The sequence below is a fragment of the Schistocerca gregaria genome, chromosome X (genome assembly GCF_023897955.1).
Source record: "Schistocerca gregaria isolate iqSchGreg1 chromosome X, iqSchGreg1.2, whole genome shotgun sequence".
Lineage (NCBI taxonomy): Eukaryota > Metazoa > Arthropoda > Insecta > Orthoptera > Acrididae > Schistocerca > Schistocerca gregaria.
This window is the reverse complement of record NC_064931.1, coordinates 478377287-478398476: the sequence shown is the minus strand read 5'-3', so window position 1 is coordinate 478398476 and position 21190 is coordinate 478377287. Positions and strand designations below refer to the sequence as shown.

The 21190-nt window shown below is 42.4% G+C and overlaps 1 protein-coding gene across 2 annotated transcripts in view; it reads right to left on the bottom strand.

Annotated features, from left to right (window-relative positions):
- LOC126298906 (calcyphosin-like protein) overlaps nucleotides 1-21190 on the bottom strand; it is a 328934-nt gene that overhangs the window by 111903 nt on the left and 195841 nt on the right. The window lies entirely within an intron of this gene.

The following is a 21190-nucleotide window of genomic DNA, read 5'->3' as shown; positions in this document are numbered from 1 at the left end:
TGGCGCGTTAGTAAGGATCGAACCCGAGCCAAAGGGTGAGTAGTCTCATGCGCTATCATCTTCGCTATGGGAGCAACTGACACCGATTGTATTTGGCGAGCCGCCTGATTGGGTAACTTTTGTTCTAATTAACTCGGTAGAGGCGTAACGTATCGAATTTTTTTCTTAACAATTATTTTTTAGCACAACCTACCGTGAAACACTCTCACGAGATTTTCAAACTGTTTATGAGCATTGTGTATAAGTAAACATGATGATTTTAATGGTAATGAGGCCAATGAAGACCATCTTCCGTGATAATCTTCAATAGGAAAGATTATTAGGAACTAACGACCCTTTCACGACAAGGTCGTTCGAGTTTGAGTTAAAGCTAGAATTACATAGGAATAGGGAAGGCTTTATCCCGAAATTCGCCTTAAGAGGTTTAGGAAACCACAGAAAACCTAAATCTGGGGAAGAAAATTTGAACCCTGTTCCTTTAGGATCAGAATTAACCAACCTTAATCACTACGCCGTCTGGGCCGGTATAGTCTGCAAGAAAAGTAGTGTTTTCCGGCGACAAATCCTTGATCATCAACAGAGCTGAATTACAAAGAGGCCGGTGACTTTCTATGCAAGTTTGGTCCATCTGTCACTGTTCTTTTGCACTTTTCAGCAGATGTATTCCCTCGCTTGGTTTATACACTCCGCCGCAGTTAAGGAGTTACATTTCATCGGAAGGGGAGATGTTACCGTCACGGACCTGGACCTCGACAGTGGTTGTTGCCGCCTTTACAGACTCTCCACTTAATGGGTTACATTACATCTTTTCGCCACCCCTGACCTTCGAAAGCCCTAATCTCCGTGTATCTACTGTGTGACGGTCAGATCGGCCAGGCGGGAGACTCCATTTTCGATGCGTATACTTGCTGATGTGGTCGACCGTAGTTCACTAGATTTTTTTATATTTATCGGGATCTCCAAACACCTTTTTATTCTAACTGCATGATTCTAAGACAGAGAAGTGGACCAAGCAAGTATAAACACCCACCCAATCTACAGCAACCCGCAAATCACAGTTGCTTTTCTTCGATTTTCAGCGCCTGTTTTGGAAAATGACCGGGTGGTTTTACATTCACGCTTCTTTCTCTATAGTTTGCATACTATTAAACACAAAAATGTGTGTAACACAGACAATACTGGACATACCCTCACAAGTCGAGAGGTGGAAACACGTAATGCACGGACGAACATAGCCGAACATGGTAGTTTTGATAGTCCAGATGTTATGGCGTGGGAAGGCATAACGTTGCAAGGACGTACGGACCTCAAAAACTTTGAACAACGTAGACTCACCGGTCAATGTAATTGTGACACTGTTGCCCTTCCCCACGTTCGTCTTTTCAGGGGTGCATTCGGCTCTGACTTCATGTTTATGGATGAAAATGCATGTCCTCGTCGAAGAACCGAGGTGAAAAGGCTATTGGAACCAGATGATGTTCGGCGAATGGACTGGTCAGCTCATTCCAAGACTTCACTTCCGTCGAGCACGAGTAGAATGCACTGGGGGACGTATTGCAGCACGTCCACATGCAATAACGGCCCCCCAACAGTTGCCGCCCGCGCTGGTGTAGGAACTGAACGCCCTACAACACGAAATCTTTTCCCACCTTGTGGCCAGCCCGGGAGTACGTTGCAGAGCATGCAATACCGTCCGTGGTGATCATATACTCTATTAAGAACTATGTGCGGCTTTTAGGACTGCCCAGGGGACCTTCATAAATCACGGTGACTTTCGTGTAATTATTGTCTCTGAAGAAAGTATCTTTTCTATTAGTATCATCACGCATTTCTTTAATATACATTTTGTGCTATACTGTATCAGTTATTTCTATGTATGGTCCAAGTTTCATCGACCTTGGCAGTGATGTATCAGGCAAAAGTTACTTCCATCCTTCAGCTGTGCATACCAGTTAATAAGCATCCGACCACATGCAGCACTTTTTTTGCTATGCTCAAATCAGAAACATACATATTTTGCACATTTTCTATACACTCAGCTGTACATAGGTAAAACTGTAGCGCATGTTGAGTCTGGCCTTCTTCACAATTATAATGAATGTTGCTTTCTTCAGTGTAGCTCCACTTGGCAAGATTAACTTTTGATTAGGGCCGATCTCAGCCTGTTCAGAGATTTCCAAATCGGCCAGTCCTCATTGTGGGAAGGAAGCATAATCCCTGTGAAGGATGATATAGTATTACATAGTTGGAATGTGGCATTTCCACCAGTTTCAAGCACTGACAGGCTCTGTAAAGAACAAAGTGCTTCTAGATATAAAGTACCCCACAGAATTTTTGGAAAAGTGGAACAGTAACTACTTTGTAAGAATAGTCCCTAGTATGATGTTAGCTACGAGTGGCGTTCAATAAGTAGCGCAACACTTTTTTTCTGAAATCAGGTTGGTTTCGTTCAGGATTCCAATACACCATACTACTCCTCACTCTTTGGCTACGAAACCCTGTTTTTCAACATAATTTCCGTTCAATGCTACGGCCTTACGACACCTTACTGGCAAGGTTTAGTGGCCGCAAGGTACACTCTACTGGTCGATGTCAGAGCCAACGTCTTAGTGCATCAATAACCTCCACATCATTCACATACTGCTTCCCGCGCAATGAATCCTCAAATGGGCCAACAGACGGAAGTCGGAAGGTGCGAGGTCCGGGTTGCATGGTGGCTGAGGAAGAACAGGCCAAATAACTTTTGTGAGCTCCTCTCAGGTGCAAAGATTTGCGTGAGGCTTGGGATGTCATGGAGAAGGAGAAGTTCGTTTGCTTTTTTGTGGCGACGAACACGCGTAAGTTGTTTCTTCAATTTCCTGAGGGTAGCGCAATACACTTCAGAGTTGATCGTTGCATCATAAGGGAGGACATCAAATAATGGTGCGACTTTGAACTTGTTCATCGGAGGACGGGTGATGTGGCGGCACTCCTTGAACTGCCGTTTTGTTTCCTCTTCGAAGTGATGAACCATGTTTCATCGCCTGTGACGATGTCCTACAAAAACTGTTACAATCAGCCTTGTAAAGCAAAAGCAATTACGGACAGATGATCCTTCGTTGTTCTTTATGATCTTCTGTTTGGCGGTGAGGAACCCAGTGGGCACAACTGGTGGATGAGGTTGTCAGGACTGCCAACAGACGTCCAGTCGGGCAGCGAGGTGTTTGACTGAGATCCGTCTATAACCTCGAATGATAGTGTCCGCACGTTCCAACGTTGCACAAGTCACATCTGTATGCGGCCTTCCGGCACGCGAGAGATCGGACAGGTTTGCACGACCTTGCTGCAATGATAAAAGTCGCATCGCCCAATGACTCGCCGTACTTTTGTTCACTATTAAGTCTCCGTAGACATTCTGCAATCGTCTATGTTTATCTGCACCGCTCTTGTTTTCCGCTAAAAGAAACTCAATAACAGATCTCCATTTGGAACTCACCTCCGTTACAGACGTACAGAGCCGCCACCTAGTGGAGCTTAATGAAGCTATAGGGGCTGACGCGGTAATACATCCCAAAACAAATTACGCTCTTTTTTAAACCGAAATTGGACGAAAAAATAAGTTGCATTAGTTATTGAACGCCGCTTGCAATATCACTAAAGTGAAGTGATGAACCATGTCTCGTCGCCTGTGACGATGTCCTACAAAAACTGTTACAATCAGCCTTGTAAAGCAAAAGCAATTACGGACAGATGATCCTTCGTTGTTCTTTATGATCTTCTGTTTGGCGGTGAGGAACCCAGTGGGCACAACTGGTGGATGAGGTTGGAAATTATTGATAGAACCAACTGAAGAAGCGGATTTTGATAACCAATAAAAATAAAATTATACAGAAAAGACATTGATTGCAGTAGACCACAGTGACGAATCTTATGTTAACAGAATATTTATTAATAGCCAGGATTACAATACCAACTTTCGCTAATCATCGAATTCGTTTTTTTAGGCAACCATGTTCATACATACCACTGCGACAATAATAGGTCTATCCAATGATTGTTTTTATACAGCATACTCGGAGATGTAGAGTAAGATGTGAAGAAGATCGCAAGAAAAAAACCGGAAATGGTAGTTGTCGAAAATTTATAATGTGATCCTGACTTTAAAAAAATACTCTGTTCCACATCAAAGTATACAGCCAGCAATTCAAGAAGCCTGTAAGCATGCAGGCTAATAAACTGAGGGGTTAGTGCGGAGGTAAGGCTTCCTACACGTTTTTTCGAGAAGTGGGTTCAAACTCTCGTCCGATCATCATGATTAAGATTTTCCATGATTTTCGTAAATCGTTCAAGGAGTGTACCGGAATGGTTAACTCAAAAAAGACACGAACGCTTTCTCTCCCCATCCTTACTCTATCCGAGCCCCTGTTCCATCTAAAATGACGTCATCATGGACGGGATGTTAAACTCCAATTTTGCATCCTTCTTTTGACATTTAAGTGTGGGAATTTCCATTTCAGTTACAATTAGATTTGTTTGTTTTCCTAAAAGGTGACTCTTATAAGATTATGGCATTATTATTTCGGTTGATGCTCATCTCCAACTACGAAACCTTGAAAGCTAAATTCCTTAATTAGAATCTTCCATTTTCACTTTTCGCGTCATGGGCGTGAAAGGTATGGTATTTTTCGAGACATAACTTAAATTTTGTAATGAGACTTTAATTTTCTTGTGTCGAACATGATTTTTAGAACCTGTGTTTACAAGGAATCGTGGACTTCATTAGTTGAGAATATCGATTTAGCCACGGTCCAGAAGAGAGGAATAACTGCTGTCATCATGTGAGTGAACAATTACGTTAAGTGACGACCAACAGTTTTCTGCTCCTCGACCAGCCACCGGAAATAAAAGAATGATTCGCGTGAGCCGGAACCATAGACATTGTTATCAACGACGCGTGCCGCTGTCTTACATGTGCCACGCCCGTAGCTTTCTGTGGGGTGACATCAGGGAGAATCATACACGCTTCGTGAACGGCAAAGCATGAAAATACTTCCACTGTGCTGCCTAGCATCATTACTCATAAGAGGCTGTTTGCAGCCTTTCAGAGGCTACAGGAAGTACCTTGACACAAACAGCCTAAACAAAGAGTTTGATACAAAGCATCAGTAATCACATTTGTTTATCTGTCCTTTACCAACTGACACCGTGTTCCGTAGACAGGCTAATAAATATACTGTAGAAGAAACTTCTCAGAAAGGACCAAGTACGTGGCCTCAGGAAAGAATACCTCTATCACAAAGACTGAGGCCGTGTAAACTGTGTTTGGAAGATTGAAAAATATCTGCGTGAAATACTGATTTCGTAATGATAATTCTGGGATCCTTGGCCACGGTGGACTACTAGACGTGGCATTGCTACGCCACATTTCTGGCACCTCACTACGAACACTATCTGATCAAAAATATCCGGAAACTACTACGGCAAGTGGAATTGATCACTAGATGTCACGAGAGGCGGACCCGCCAGTATAAAGGGAGGCGGGAAGTATTGCGTTGTCGGTAGAGAAACAGTAACAGCAGAACGGGTCGGTCAATAGAGTTGAGTGATTTCGAACGTGGACTGGTAGTTGGATATCAGCCGAAAAACAAATCCATCAGAGACATTTCAACCCTTCTACAGCTGCACAAGTCGACTGTCGATGATGTGCCTGTGAAGTGGGAACGAGAAGGAACGACCACAGCCAAACCAAGACCAGATAGACCTCATGTACTGACGGAAAGGGACTATCAAACATTGTGGAACTACCAGCAGGCCGGCTAGCATACTGACTGTGTGTAGGAAGTAAAAAAGAATAGGGTTCTGTGTTCGAATAGCTCCTTATAAGCTGCACATTTCGGTAGTCAGTGCTAAGGAACGCTTGAGGCGATGTAAAGAGCGACGTCACTGGGCAGTGTATTACTGGCAAAGAGTGATTTGGAGTAATGAATGTCGCTAAACCCCGTACCAATCAGATGGAAGGGTTTGAGTTTAGCGAATGCCTGGAGAACGTTACCTGCCATTCTGTGTAGTACAAACAGTAAAGTACAGAGATGGAGGTGTTCTAATATGGGAGTTTTTTCGTGGTTAGGGTGTGGTCTCATTTTGCTTAAGAAAACACTAAATGTGGTCGGATATGAACAAATTTTATAGCATTTTGTACTGTGTGCATTAGTCGAACAATTCAGAGACGATGATTGTATCAGCATTACAATGCATTCTCTCGTGAGGCAATGATCTGAGGAAGGTAATGTGCCGGCTGCTGTGGCCGAGTGGTTCTAGGCCCTTCAGTCTGGAACCGCGCTACTGCTACGGTCGCAGGTTCGAATCCTGCCTTGGACATGGATGTGTGTGACGTCCTTAGGTTAGTTAGGTTTAAGTAGTTCTAAGTATAGGGGACTGATGACCTCATATGTTAAGTCCCATAGTACTTAGAGCCATTTGAAACTTTTTTTTTTATAATAATGTTCCTGCAATGGACTCGGCTGAATCCAGCTGAATGCCTTTGGGACGAGTTAGAACATCAACTTCGCTCCAGACCCTAGTTACCGAATATCGCTACCCTGTCTCGTTTCGACTCTTCAGGACGAATGGGCTGATTCTCCTCCACATACGTTCAGACGCGTCATTAAAAGTGTATCTAGCAAAGTTGGACACATCCCATATTAATATCCACTAACAGGTGTCCGGATTCTTTTGATCGGATAATATATACACTCCTGGAAATGGAAAAAAGAACACATTGACACCGGTGTGTCAGGCCCACCATACTTGCTCCGGACACTGCGAGAGGGCTGTACAAGCAATGATCACACGCACGGCACAGCGGACACACCAGGAACCGCGGTGTTGGCCGTCGAATGGCGCTAGCTGCGCAGCATTTGTGCACCGCCGCCGTCAGTGTCAGCCAGTTTGCCGTGGCATACGGAGCTCCATCGCAGTCTTTAACACTGGTAGCATGCCGCGACAGCGTGGACGTGAACCGTATGTTCAGTTGGCGGACTTTGAGCGAGGGCGTATAGTGAGCATGCGGGAGGCCGGGTGGACGTACCGCAGAATTGCTCAACACGTGGGGCGTGAGGTCTCCACAGTACATCGATGTTGTCGCCAGTGGTCGGCGGAAGGTGCACGTGCCCGTCGACCTGGGACCGGACCGCAGCGACGCACGGAGGCACGCCAAGACCGTAGGATCCTACGCAGTGCCGTAGGGAACCGCACCGCCACTTCCCAGCAAATTAGGGACACTGTTGCTCCTGGGGTATCGGCGAGGACCATTCGCAACCGTCTCCATGAAGCTGGGCTACAGTCCCGCACACCGTTAGGCCGTCTTCCGCTCACGCCCCAACATCGTGCAGCCCGCCTCCAGTGGTGTCGCGACAGGCGTGAATGGAGGGACGAATGGAGACGTGTCGTCTTCAGCGATGAGAGTCGCTTCTGCCTTGGTGCCAATGATGGTCGTATGCGTGTTTGGCGCCATGCAGGTGAGCGCCACAATCAGGACTGCATACGACCGAGGCACACAGGGCCAACACCCGGCATCATAGTGTGGGGAGCGATCTCCTACACTGGCCGTACACCTCTGGTGATCGTCGAGGGGACACTGAATAGTGCACGGTACATCCAAACCGTCATCGAACCCATCGTTCTACCATTCCTAGACTGGCAAGGGAACTTGCTGTTCCAACAGGACAATGCACGTCCGCATGTATCCCGTGCCACCCAACGTGCTCTAGAAGGTGTAAGTCAACTACCCTGGCCAGCAAGATCTCCGGATCTGTCCCCCATTGAGCATGTTTGGGACTGGATGAAGCGTCGTCTCACTCGGTCTGCAAGTCCAGCACGAACGCTGGTCCAACTGAGGCGCCAGGTGGAAATGGCATTTCAAGCCGTTCCACAGGACTACATCCAGCATCTCTACGATCGTCTCCATGGGAGAATAGCAGCCTGCATTGCTGCGAAAGGTGGATATACACTGTACTAGTGCCGACATTGTGCATGCTCTGTTGCCTGCGTCTATGTGACTGTGGTTCTGTCAGTGTGATCATGTGATGTATCTGACCCCAGGAATGTGTCAATAAAGTTTCCCCTCCCTGGGACAATGAATTCACGCTGTTCTTATTTTAATTTCCAGGAGTGTATGTGTTACTACTGACCTCTTCAACACTACTTGACGTCGTAACAAGGACGCAGCTGAGTCATGTATCTGTGTCTCCACCAGCACAACCAGCCGTTCTGGCTTGCTACACGCGTATGCAGCATCAATAGTCATTGTCTTTAACTTCCACCGAGCCTATTACTGGTCCTTATTCAGCTCTCCACACTCATCTATCCTGTGCAAGCACCTTCATTTCTGAATAACTGGTTGAAATGGCTCTGAGCACTATGGGACTTAACTTCTGAGGTCATCAGTCCCCTAGAACTTAGAACTACTTACAACTAACTAACCTATGGACATCACACACATCCATGCCAGAGGCAGGATTCGAACCTGCGACCGTAGCGGTCGCCCACTTCCAGACTGAAGCATCTAGAACCACTCGGCCACAACGGCCGGTCTCTGAATAACTGCTGCAACCTAAATCCATTTGAACTTGCTTACTGTAGCAAGGTCTCCCTCTCCCTCTATAATTTTTAGCGTTTCAGCTTCACTCCATTATCTAACTGACGATCCCTTGATGGCTCAGGATGTGTTCTGTTAACCGATCCCTTGTTTTAGTCAAGTTATGCCACTAATTTCTTTTCTTCTCAGTTTGAATCAGTACCTCTTCATTAATTATCCGATCTACTTATGGAATCTTTAGTATTCTCCTGCAGCACAACATTTCAAAATCTACTGTTCTCCTCTTGCATGGGGATTAGTCTGAAAACACTACCTACTCTTATTCATCCCAACAACGATGGTGTTCACGTGCCCCTTGCCGAGTAAGACATTTCTGATTCCTGGAGAACGTGGGTCCACACAAAGGCACGCAGTCCGCCGCAGACATCATCGACCCGTCGACGCAGAGAGGCATTGCAGTGCTCCAACGTCAAACCAAATCTATGGACAAAGTTTTATAGCCTGTTACGGCCAAGGCGACAAGATGGCTGTAATCTCAATAGTGTAATCTAATTGCATCACATAGTATGCTCATCGATGCCTATTCTCCTCTTCTACCCACAGGTTGCACACACATCACATCACTCTTCTAACCCGCATGCATTTGCACCGTTTGATGTTTTAAAGCAGCTGTTTTTGACATTTCCACTTCGTTTCACAGCCCTTAACTAAGAATGGACTAACACTGAGCCCACGTGTACAATAACTCTATCTAGCCTTAATTACTTGTTGTCGGTACATTTTGTGATATAATTTAGTTGAATACACATTTCTTTAATAGTGAAACATTGACTTTACTCTGCCTCGTGATGGCTGGATGTTGTGTGTTGTCCTTAGGTTAGTTAGGTGTAAGTAGTTCTAAGTTCTAGGGGACTGATGACCATAGATGTTAAGTCCCATAGTGCTCAGAGCCATTGACTTCAAGCAGTCGTTTGAATTCAGATCAATTGCTTCCGACTAATGCTCTTTGTTTCTTATAACCTCAAATTTCACATAGTAAAAGGTGGTTCTGGTGTGGCGGCTACAACATACCATTTCTTGAAATTATCCATCTCCCCTCATATCAATCAATTTACTAAAATTTGTTCTATCGGTTGTCTAGGTGTAGTTCAAGATTTCGCTTTCGGCTTCCTTCTTAGACTTATGCCTACTTTAGTTAACATTTATAGAAACTGAGAACCACATCTTACGCGCAAGAGTGAGTGTGTTTTGTAGTGGATAGCTTTCAGTAGAAAATCCTACAAAGCTCGTTGTAAGAGAAATGGTACAGTTATTTTTTACTATTTCCGAAAACAGCCTTGTGAAACAACTGAGCAATCGCAGTAGGCAGGAATGCCTAGATTCAAACAACTAGTTTCAAATGAATAATATATTTTATAATATTAATTAATTGACACATCAATAATAGTACACAAATGACTTCCATTAAACATTATCTTACAAAAATCAGACTCTAGATTCGTAGGTTTCTAGCCTATTTGTCTTCACGTCAACTGGGTGCAATGAATGGCAACTCTAAGATAAAAAGGAACCACCCGTCAAGAAGAAATCATTCGAAAGGGACCGAAATCGTGGAGGAGACGTATATGTACAGACATAAAATGATTGCAATTTAATAAAAATTGGATAATTTATGCAAGAGAAAGAGCTTCTTAAATTGAGCAATTCAATAACGTGTTGGTCCCTCTGGCCATTATGCAAGCATTATTCGGCTTGGCACTGATTGACAGAGTTGTTGGACGTCCTGAGGGATATTGTGGTAAATTCTATCCAACTGACATGTTAGATAGTCAAAATCCTGAGATGCTTGGAGGGCCCTCCACATAATGTTCCCAACATACAAATTGGGGAGTGACTCGGCGACTTTTCTGACCAAGGCAGGGTTTGGCAGACACGAAGACAAACAGCACAAACTCCTTCCGTGTTCAGGAGGCCATTATCTGGTTGAAATGTAAGCCCAGGTTGGCTTACCGTGACAGGCAACAAAACGGGGCGTAGAATAACGTCGACATACCGCTTTGCTGTAAGGGTGGCACGGATGACAGCCAAAGGGGTTCTGCTGTGAAATGAAGTGGCAGCCCAGAGCATCGCTCCAGGTTTTCGGGGCAAATGGCGGGTGGCAGTCACGTATGTATCCCACTATTGTCCGGAGCGTCTCCAGACAAGTCTTTCTTGACCATCGGGCTCAGTTCGAATCAGGACTTATCACTGAAGACAATTCCACTCCAGTCAATGAGATTCCAAGCCCCAATGAGCAGCGGGGGATCTTTAGAGACGTCCCAGACAGTGGTGGGATTCAACCTTGACTGTCATCCGCCATACTGCCTGACAACTGGGAGTCATGGTCTGGGGTACCACTTCATTTCATAGCAAGACCTCTTTGGTTGTCATCCGCGGCACCCCTACAGCCCACGATGAGAATTTATACTGCTTGTCTTTGTGTTTCCCAAACTCTACCTTGGCCAGCAAGCTCGCCAGATCTCTCCCCAATTCAGAACGTTTGGAGCATTATGGGAATGGTCCTCTATCGAGCTCGGGATTTTGGCGATCTAACGCGCCAGTTGGCCAGAAATTTGCACGAAATCCCTCAGGAGGACATCCAACAAAGCTGCAAATCAATGACAAACTGAATAACTGCCTTCATAGGGACTAGAGGTGGACCAACGTGTTATTGACTTGCTCAGTTTGTGAAACTCTTTCTCTTGAATAAATCTTCTGTTTTTCTGAAACTTTAATCATTTGTTTGTCTGTAAGGTACGTCACCTCTACAGATTTCCGTCCCATTCGGATAACTCCCCCGTGGTGCACTTTTTTTTTATCGTAGAGTGTATTATGAACGTTATTTGCATGAATACAGAACGGGAACTCTGCTAGCAATTTCCATTTCTATTATGATGCAGAGAATCATGCAGAAAACGGTACCTCCAGCTTAATTTAAAATTATGTAAAATATCGAGTCAACTAAAAGATATGAAATTATGACTATGGGTTGGGTGAAGCCACAAAACAGCATCTCAAAATAAGCTTCCTTGATGGAAGGAATCAGTATGTGGTTGGCAGCATCAAGGGAAGGTTGAAAAAATATGACACTTGAGCTGGGTAAATAAATTCGTTTCAAAAGATTTTATGATGACAACACTGATGTCAGCGATCTTGTAATTATAAGCCAATATTAGTGTATGTCATTCGTATGTTTTTATTGGCGCTACAAGTGAAAAAACAATCAAACATTACATAAAATTTCTTTCGTTATTCAGTAGTGACGTATCAGTAAATAAACCAAAAGATCAAAAGACGTCGTGTACCTGCACTTCTGAGATAAACGACATTATCAAAAAGGTAAGTATATCCCTGGGAGTTGTTAATTTGGAAATCTACAAATGTGTATTCTTGGGAACTAGTTTACTCGGCAAAAATGTGTATTAGGTAGATCTCAACCGGTCTACTCATTCTCCAGTTTTGCTTTCGGTCGCTTCATGCGTACTTGGTGTTGCAGTTTTCATTAACATCAGTGTACTTTTCTTTTCAGTTTTATTGAAAACTAAATGAAACTAAGCTCCAGTGATGAATTGTAACTGTCCGTTCCTGGGAAGTTACAACCGAAATAGCAAGAATGCTCTAGTAGAATGAACAAGGAATACTGAAATCACCTTTGAGATACAATGTATGCGAATGTAGGCGTTTTCGGTGAATTGCTCTGACGAAATCATCATCGTCTTGATGCAAACTTTCGACAAATTTCCTACACGTCATTCAGGCAAAATAGTGGTATCCTGCAGAAATTAATCTCTTATTGACTCAGGATCTGTTGGCTGAACATCAGGAGAACCAATCGCGTCCATTCGGAAGTGAGTGTTCTAATCAGTTGATGAATTTATTCCAGAGAAAGGACCTGGTGGCAAATGCTGGAGTTGTCGTCAAACGAGCAATGAAAATAAGTGTAAATGACGATCTTCTTAAAGAGGACTGCTTTTTTTCACTGATGTTCACTACAGATGTTGCGTTATCGCAAATTCGGAGTGTACGGCTCAGGCAGCAGTTGGTATGGACTCACGATTCCAAAACTCGTCCGGTCTAATGACATCTCCCGTCACCGTGCGAGATACTCATTTCCGAAAACGCACAACTGGAACAGACAATGAAAACTTACAAAAAGAAGTAGTACAACAACTGTGTAGTAGGTAATACTGCAGAACTATTTCCTTGCTGAATCTAGGCAACACGTCGACCGAAAGGATCATAATAAAAAGTACAGAAACGCACCATGAGTTGTCTGACGAGTTCAGGTATTCCAGGAGATCGACGTAAAACTTCAGTCGGTGATACAGTCCTATCAAGCCGATTCAAACGACTACCCACTAAAGTTTCTAGATTTGTTTTAATTGAATCAACTGCGGAGTCTTGGTGAAACATTGTAAATTAACTAAACACACACTGTTTTTTAGGCTCGTTTCACAATTTATTATTAATGTTATTGCACAATCTAGGTTTCCGGTTGTAAGCCCATTTTCAACTACATTATTGATTCCCAAAGATGATAATACACAGATAAACATGATGACGAGGCAAAGATAATCTCAGCTTCTTAGGTATTTATCCTTACACTTACATCAATGACCATTTTTTAACAAATGGTCTGGTGGAAGAAACCTTATTGGTGGCAAAGCTACTACTTGCCGCGACTTCCGCCTCTGTCATTACCCAACTTACACCGACTCCCCTCCAGTCGATAGTGAAGGGGCATCACGTTTAATGTGGATCTGGAACCATTATGCAACCCTACGTTGTTAAATTGGGTTTGCCATAGGCGACGAGAATTTGTTCGCGCAAGTCCAATGGTAGCCTGAAGTACGAATCGAACCCAGACCTCAATCATACATCGCCAGAAACATTCCAATAGACCATCAAACTGGCTGATAATTTTTTAGTAACGAAGGTTGCTCCACTCTGAATGAAAATTCTGGATTACAACGTGTTCAAAACATTCTTTTAGTTGTTCGTCTGCATCGCCATTTCCCAGCTGCCTTGATTACCCAATGCATACTTTCGACTTCATTTTGCACTTACTGAAATAGAATCACATAATGGACATTTAAGTGAAATGACAGCACGCTAGGACGCGGGAATTTCTGCAGGAAGAGTTGCTTTCCATTACCGCTGCTGTGGTGCTGAACGTTTTAGTGGTCTTGTGGTAAATATGGCACAGTGTAAACGGAAAGCTGAAATAATCTTTACTTTGTAAGCTGCATTTCGTCCATATAAAAAAGTTGTGACTATTGAACATTGCACATATCTCGTGATAGGTACTGAAGTTGTAAACTACCACAGTAGGCAACATTCTCCTGAAGTAGACTGGTGCATAACATCACACAGATTTTGTTTGGCGTGTTTTCACACAGATTACTGTAAGTATATTTATCAATCATTGTTTATTTGAGGTCCTAGGGTTGTGGCCAAATGATTTTCCCGTTTCAGTCCGCCTGCTTATCTGAGTGATAACGTGTTTGCCTACCATGCACCGGGCCCGGATTCGACTCTCGGCCGGGCTGGAAATTTTCTCCGCTCGTGGACGGAGTGTTGTTATCACCGATGCGCAAGTCGTCAAACGTGGCGTCACCTAGAATAAGACTTGCACTCGGCGGCCAAACTTCCCCGGATGGGGCCTCCGGGCCATCAATGCCACACGATCATTTCACTTTTTTTCTAGCTTCAAATAGAATCTTCTTCACGTGGATAATATACAACATTCAAGAAGACTAATGGGCTTTGATGAAGGACGGTTTTACGGTTTACCACTATGGTCGACCCGATTATTGGTAAATGTGATGAACTGCAAGCATTTAACTTTCGAGAGACGCTTGTATTCAATGGGCAATATGTGAGAAAATAAATGAAGGGTGATTAGAGTTAAACATCCCATTGGCGATAAGTTCATTATATATGAAGCAGAAGCTAGCATTCAGCAGAACGGGGAAGGAAATCGGCTGTGTCCTTTCGAAGGAAACAATCCAGCATTTGCCTGATTCGATCTGAAGAAATAACTGGAATCTTAATCAGAAAGACCAGACGGTGATTTGAACCACCCTGTGTTAATTTCATAAAAAGAAAGTAATGGTTGGACCTACCAAAACATATCTGAAGCAGATGCAAGTGTAATTATACAAAATGTAATGTTATTCATCTAGTGGCAAGAAAATGTACTTTGTCTTATGGGCTGCATCCAAAGCGTATGTCCACTGCGTTTGGCATATGTTGCCAACAACTGAGACGCCTTTCGGTCGCAATGTAAGAAAACCGACCAAGGAAATTGAATCAAATGCTGCTACTGTACGAGAATTAAGTTCTGCACTCCGCTGACTTCACAAAACAACCTATGCAGGAGTTTGATTGGAAATCTATTCCTGTCACACTTATTCTTCTAATCTTGTGCCATGAAACGTTTACCTTTCTTGCTCCTTATCGATCAACCTCAACAAAATATCTTTGCAGATGAAAACGCACTTTTTTTTTTGAGGTTATCTTTATCTCTGAACCAGAGAGTTTTCTACAGGCGTAGAATCTAAAAACTGTTCGAGCATCATACTTATATGTGAGACAATATGTTGTTGATAATTAATTTCTCTCTGTACGTTTTCCTGCTATATTTAATAAACCGAAGAAAGTGCTATACAAAATATACGCTGTTCCAATAAAAATGAATTACAGCGTACCATGATAACCTCACGACGAAAGTCTAATGTAATAAAACAAAGTGTTTTTGTAATACGAGCCTTCCCAAAACGTTACCCATTAGTAAGATATTAGGCACTTTTGCCATCCATATGGGCTTTGCCCACGTGTGGTACGTGACCTGCCGAAGAAGGATTTCTGGACAACCACTAAAATATGTAAATCAGGCTGTGATAGTAGACCCGAATGGCAACGCAGTTACCATTATATATTATGCACTGCCACACACGAAATTCATCAAACTGTTTATTCAAAAAGAAACTAAAAATAATATCGGTACAAGCAGAAAAATGTAAGTTTTGGCAACTGTGCAATGTCATAATTTATTGAATTTTTCAGCTTTCGGTCAATGGAGTAGTAAATCGAAGTTGCGAGAAGAATTAAGATGAAGAACTTAAGATTTACCTACTTATTTTCGATCTGGAAGCTTGTAATTCGGTAAGAGGAGAGACAGAAGCCAACATTTAATCTTTATCTCCATTTGGGTTACAACAATAACTAACACATTTTCCTCTCCACAAAGTGGAGGTATTACCACTAAGCTAGCAAACCAGTACTACGTGCCGTATGCTCTCAATCCCATAGTAAATGATAACACAGATCATACTCCCAGTAAAATATGACTCTATTTGTAGATTCTGTGTGGAAAGACATTCCTGGAACTAAATCATAAATTTGATGACACAATATTACACCCCAAATAAGAATCATGTAGGATATTTATTGGCAATAACAAGTGAATTTAGCAGGATAATTTTGAACCTGGAATTCGGCCGTGCCCTTTCAAAGGAACCATCCTGACATTTGCGTGGAGATATTTAGATAAATCACAGAAAATCTAAATGTGAATGGTCAGATGCGGATTTGAGTCATCGTCCTCCCAAACTTGAATCAGGTGCGCTAATCATTGCGCCATTCACTTCGTTTCGGTAGACAGGGCAGGTAGTGAATGGCTATAGAGACGAAAAAGGAAACGAATGTTTTGAACAGACTGTAATCACCTTCAGGAAGTCAGAATTCTCATCAAATATGGAGTATCCTTCGTTACGACAAAATCACGAGGCAGCCATGAATGTAGTCCGGTGGCCTGTGGCAATGATTTTGTCTCCATGTGTTTAAAGTCTGCGTTCGACCACACCTCAGGCAACCATTTCTAACAGGCTCAAGCAGCCCCACTTCAACTCTGGTAATGTTAGTTGAACAAAGCAGGGTTGCATCATGGTTCCAAGTCCGCATTAAAGAGGATGTTCTTCGGCTACCGAGTAGAGGAAAGTCGGAGCAAGTTGGGTAATGACATGCCAGAGGCGGACATCGCGGTAAGCAGAATCTCTGTCATCGGCATGTTTTCTTACACCAGAAGTTTTATTTCATTAATGAACCATTCTTTATGTAATATAACAGGACACTTATTTTTGATTGAAAATATTGGTACTTGACTGTGATTCGAACTCATATCTCCTCTTTCATGGGATTTAACCCCTTCGGGACCGTACAGTTCCGTCATTTAGCTGTTTCCCCTATATGCAAACCTCCTCAAGGTCACCACATAAGACGCATGTTTGGGTTCAAATCTTAGTCTGGCACAAAAATCTTCGTCATATCACTTCGAGCTGTAGCATTCTCACCAAGTACAAGACAAACATGTCTCCGCATATTGCTAACAGTAAAGTTTGGGCTCTTTTCAACTCCAGTCAAACATAAAACTTTTATATCATTTCAGGCTCAAACTGCCACTCCTAGATACTAGTGAAAAAGAATTCGATAGTTAACGTCTCTTCGTGTGTAGTCAGCAACGATGATGTGTGAGGATTCGTCCCCCAGTCAGCAGACAACCTTTCGTCCTGTTATTGCCAGTTCAAACTTACGAACATCTCGCTTCTGTTAAAATACCGTTATTTAATGTCTACTCGTAGCTAGAAAACAACAGCGATAGATGCCGGGTTCGAATATCGGTAAGGGTAAACTTCTCAGTCTCGTGATTCCAGCTTCAATCATCTCGCATTTCGTGAAAAATTTCCATATCCAGTATTTCATTGTGCTTAGCTAACAACTGATTAGGTGCTGGTTTCCAATCCCCATCCAACACAAAACTTTACAAGTCGTTTCAAACTTAAAAAAAATTGCGCACTTCGTCATTTGTGAATGAAAGAATATTTAAGATCCTTCGTGGTTAGTTAACAGTTGCTTTTTGATATGTTATTCATTGTAATAAATTTGAGTTTGTAAGCGTTAAAGACTGTGTCACTTCCAATAATACTTTTCCTGATATTTGCATTACCGTGGTTTTAATCATCGCCTGGACTGATTGTGATACAGAACAATGTTCTCTAGTAGTCTCTTATGGTATCCATTTTCAATAGTCAAATGACTATATTGAAAAGTGATTAGAGGACCTTCAAAGCAATTAGTTACGTGGGTTGCATGCAAATCAGGCGGAACGCAATTCAGGTCGTTCCATTTCTTTTGAGCATAATAGTACATGGGCACTGACATCCTGAAAGCGGACATGCCACTGACAACATAGGAATGGAAATGAATGTACTCGAAGGCTTTCCGGAGCTGTTCTGCAGTTTTCACAGTGTTTTAAACTAATACACTATGTTGTCTAGAATTTGTCCTGTGCGTCTCCTCGTTTATACTGCTATCAAAAGCTAGTATCGCAGATGCCAAGGCAGAATATGGTCTCATTGCTAAACACAAATTTGCACCATTCATACGATGTTTTTTAAATCCGTACTGACCGTGTCAATAGACCGTTTTTTTTCGAGGTAATTCATAATGTTCGAACACAATATATGTTCCAAAATCCTGCTGCTTATCGACGTTAATTATATGGGCCTTTAATTTAGTGGACTACTCCTACTGAATTTCTTGAATATTGGTGTGACCTTTCCAGTCGTTGGGTACGGATCTTACTTCGAGCAAACCGTTGTATATAATCGTTAAGTATGGAGCTATTGTATCAGCATACTCTGAAAGATACCTAACAGTTGTACAACCTGGAGAGGAAGGCTTGCTTTTATTAAGTGATTTAAGTTGCTTCGCCACTCCGAGGATATCTACTTCTACAGTAATCATGTTCTTGAGTCGAATTCTGGAATATTTTCTTGGTCTTCTTTGGTGAAGGAATTTTCGGACGACTGTTTTAGTAACTCTGCTTTGGCAGTACTTTCATCGACAGTATCCCCATTGATATCGCGCAGAGGAGACATTGATTGTGTCTTGCTACTAGCTTGCTTCACATACGACCAGAATCTCTTTGGGTTTTCTGCCATATTTCGAAACAAAAGTTCGTCGTGGAAACTGTTATAGGCACTTCGTATTGAAGTCCGCGCTAAATTTCGAGCTTCTGCAAAAGATCGCGAATCTTGGAGATTTTGGGTCCGTTTTAATTTGGCATGTTTCTGATCCGTTTTGTGTACCAAGGAGGATCAGCTCCGCCGTTTATTAATTTATTTCTCATAAATCTCTCAATTGCTGCCGCTACTATTTCTTTGAATTCAAGCCACATCTCGTCTACACTTACATTGTTAATTTGGAAAGAGTGATGATTGTCTCTCGGAAATAATAATCGATCTGCTCGGTGTGAAAGGAGGCATGGCGAGCGTTTTCCTTTTGTATAGTACAGTTTCCAGCACGCGATTCCCAACGTTATTTACCGACACTCTTGTTACCACATTCATCTCAATTTGTGCTTCAGTCACTGCTTTGTCAACGATGATTGTTCATCCGATGTGTCGATCCAGGCATGAACGTTAATATAATTTCCAACCAGAACCGAGACGACGAGAATATTTACGTTTGTGGAGGTTTTTATCCATCGCTTTTCAATTTTGCGTCCGCTGAATATTTACCAAGACTAAATGCTCTGAGTGAATGTATAGCTATAGCTGTTTTGTTAGTTGACATATAGCAGTTGTGTTATTCTAACTAACAGAACCTGCAAACTACCCAAGATCTGATAAATAACGGATATTCACAGATAACAAATTTTTATTTCATCAGTGACAATATTCAATACTTGTATGGGAGTTTCTGACAGTGAAACAGGCTGAATTGTTTCAAATATGTGACAGAAGGAGGGTCTCTCTATAAAGTCCCTCAAACATTGCCAACTCTCACTGTACATCTTGATGTTAAACATATGTAAATATTGTAACGTTACACGTATTTAGGCTAGCTGTTCTGCCGTCTAGGGGTGGTATTGAGGAGACGTGAACTTGCTTCCTTGGCTGGGTGCGAGTCGGCACGGCGAAGATGCCGATCAGTCTCTCGAGGTGAGCTCAGGAACAAAGGCAGTCACTCTGTGGCCAGAGATGGAAAATTCCAGAACATCATCCCTGAAAGCTCCTCATCTGTTTTTATTTTCTTTATTGATTTGTTGTGTTTGTATACTTTTTTCATTATGCCAATGTCTTCCGGAACATCATATTCTCCACACCACCACACCAACTGAATGCAGCATGTATATCTCATACCTTGTCATTCTAGTGTAGTTATTTTATGAGTATTTTATTATTTTTGGAAGTAACTTTATTTAAATCATGATTTTAATTGATATTAAAAACCACTGTTATTTAAAAGAGGTCAATCGCATGTTTTACCTGATACCACAAGAGTTTCAAAAGATGCTTCTATCAAGCAGGACTACTTAATTGTTTAACCAATATTTAACAACATTGTACTGTCATTTAATATGAGCGGACATGCGCGAGCGAAAATCCTGACTTATTTATTTATGAACGAACTATTATTTATAATTATTATAAGTGGTCTGAGTGTGACTTAATTGCAGGACCACTTCCCGTTCATTTGAGATTACTTACTTGGATAAAAATCATTCAGCATAATTCTTTGAGTCGTCTGCATCAATTCCAGATGTTAGAATAAAACCTTTTTATTCATTATTCATTTTTCTTTTATTTTATATTTCTGACTATTTAATAATTTGCAAGTCTAACCAATGTATGGATTATTTGACAGCAGGATCACAGGTACATGTTATTTGCCGCGTGTTTGGTTGCAAGGCATGAAAGCAAATGTGTACGACCCTACGACTTTATTGAGCCATCGTTTAAGAGCAGAACCGTGCATGGCCCATTTACCTAGATATCAATATGAAGGCAAAGTCGCAGTATCAAACAAAGGCCATGTTGCAAATGCAGCACGGTACAAAATTGTGTAACGCAACTACGTACCTCAGAATAATGCAATAGACCCTGTAGATTAATATTTTATGCCTGTTGACAATAAGGTCTTTACGGTTACAGACTCTACTGCACAATCACTTAAATGATTCACGGAAATTACGTACACAGGGAAATGGGCTGAATCCAGCTAGTATTCTAAGCACGCTCCTTCAAAATGCATGAGCCCTGCTTGCTGTTGTTGCGTCCCCTCTATTATTACAGTTAGTAAAAAAAATATTCGAATCAGAAAAACGTTACATGTACTAAGTTCGTAAACGTGACCGCGATTCAAAATCGTAATAAAGCTGAGGTGCTGAACACGGCTGACAATCAGTTCAAATCAGACAGAGAAAATGTTTTCTTTGCAGGTATTGGACTGGCAGATGGAGGGAGGGGGCAGTATGCAGCCGCTACCCACTAGATTTGGCACCAGTATCTTCAGTTAAATGGCAAACATAGCGGAACTACACTGAGCCGAGTATGACTTCAACTGGGTTGATACTTCACCCATCTTAGTACCGTGAGTTTAAAGCCTTCGTTCATTTCGAACATTTCGTCGGAGAGCAGCTTATTTGCTAGAACCGGGTTTTGTTTCAGTTTCATGAACATCCACAACTATGTAAACATAGCTCTTATTGACACTCGTCACAGCTGACTC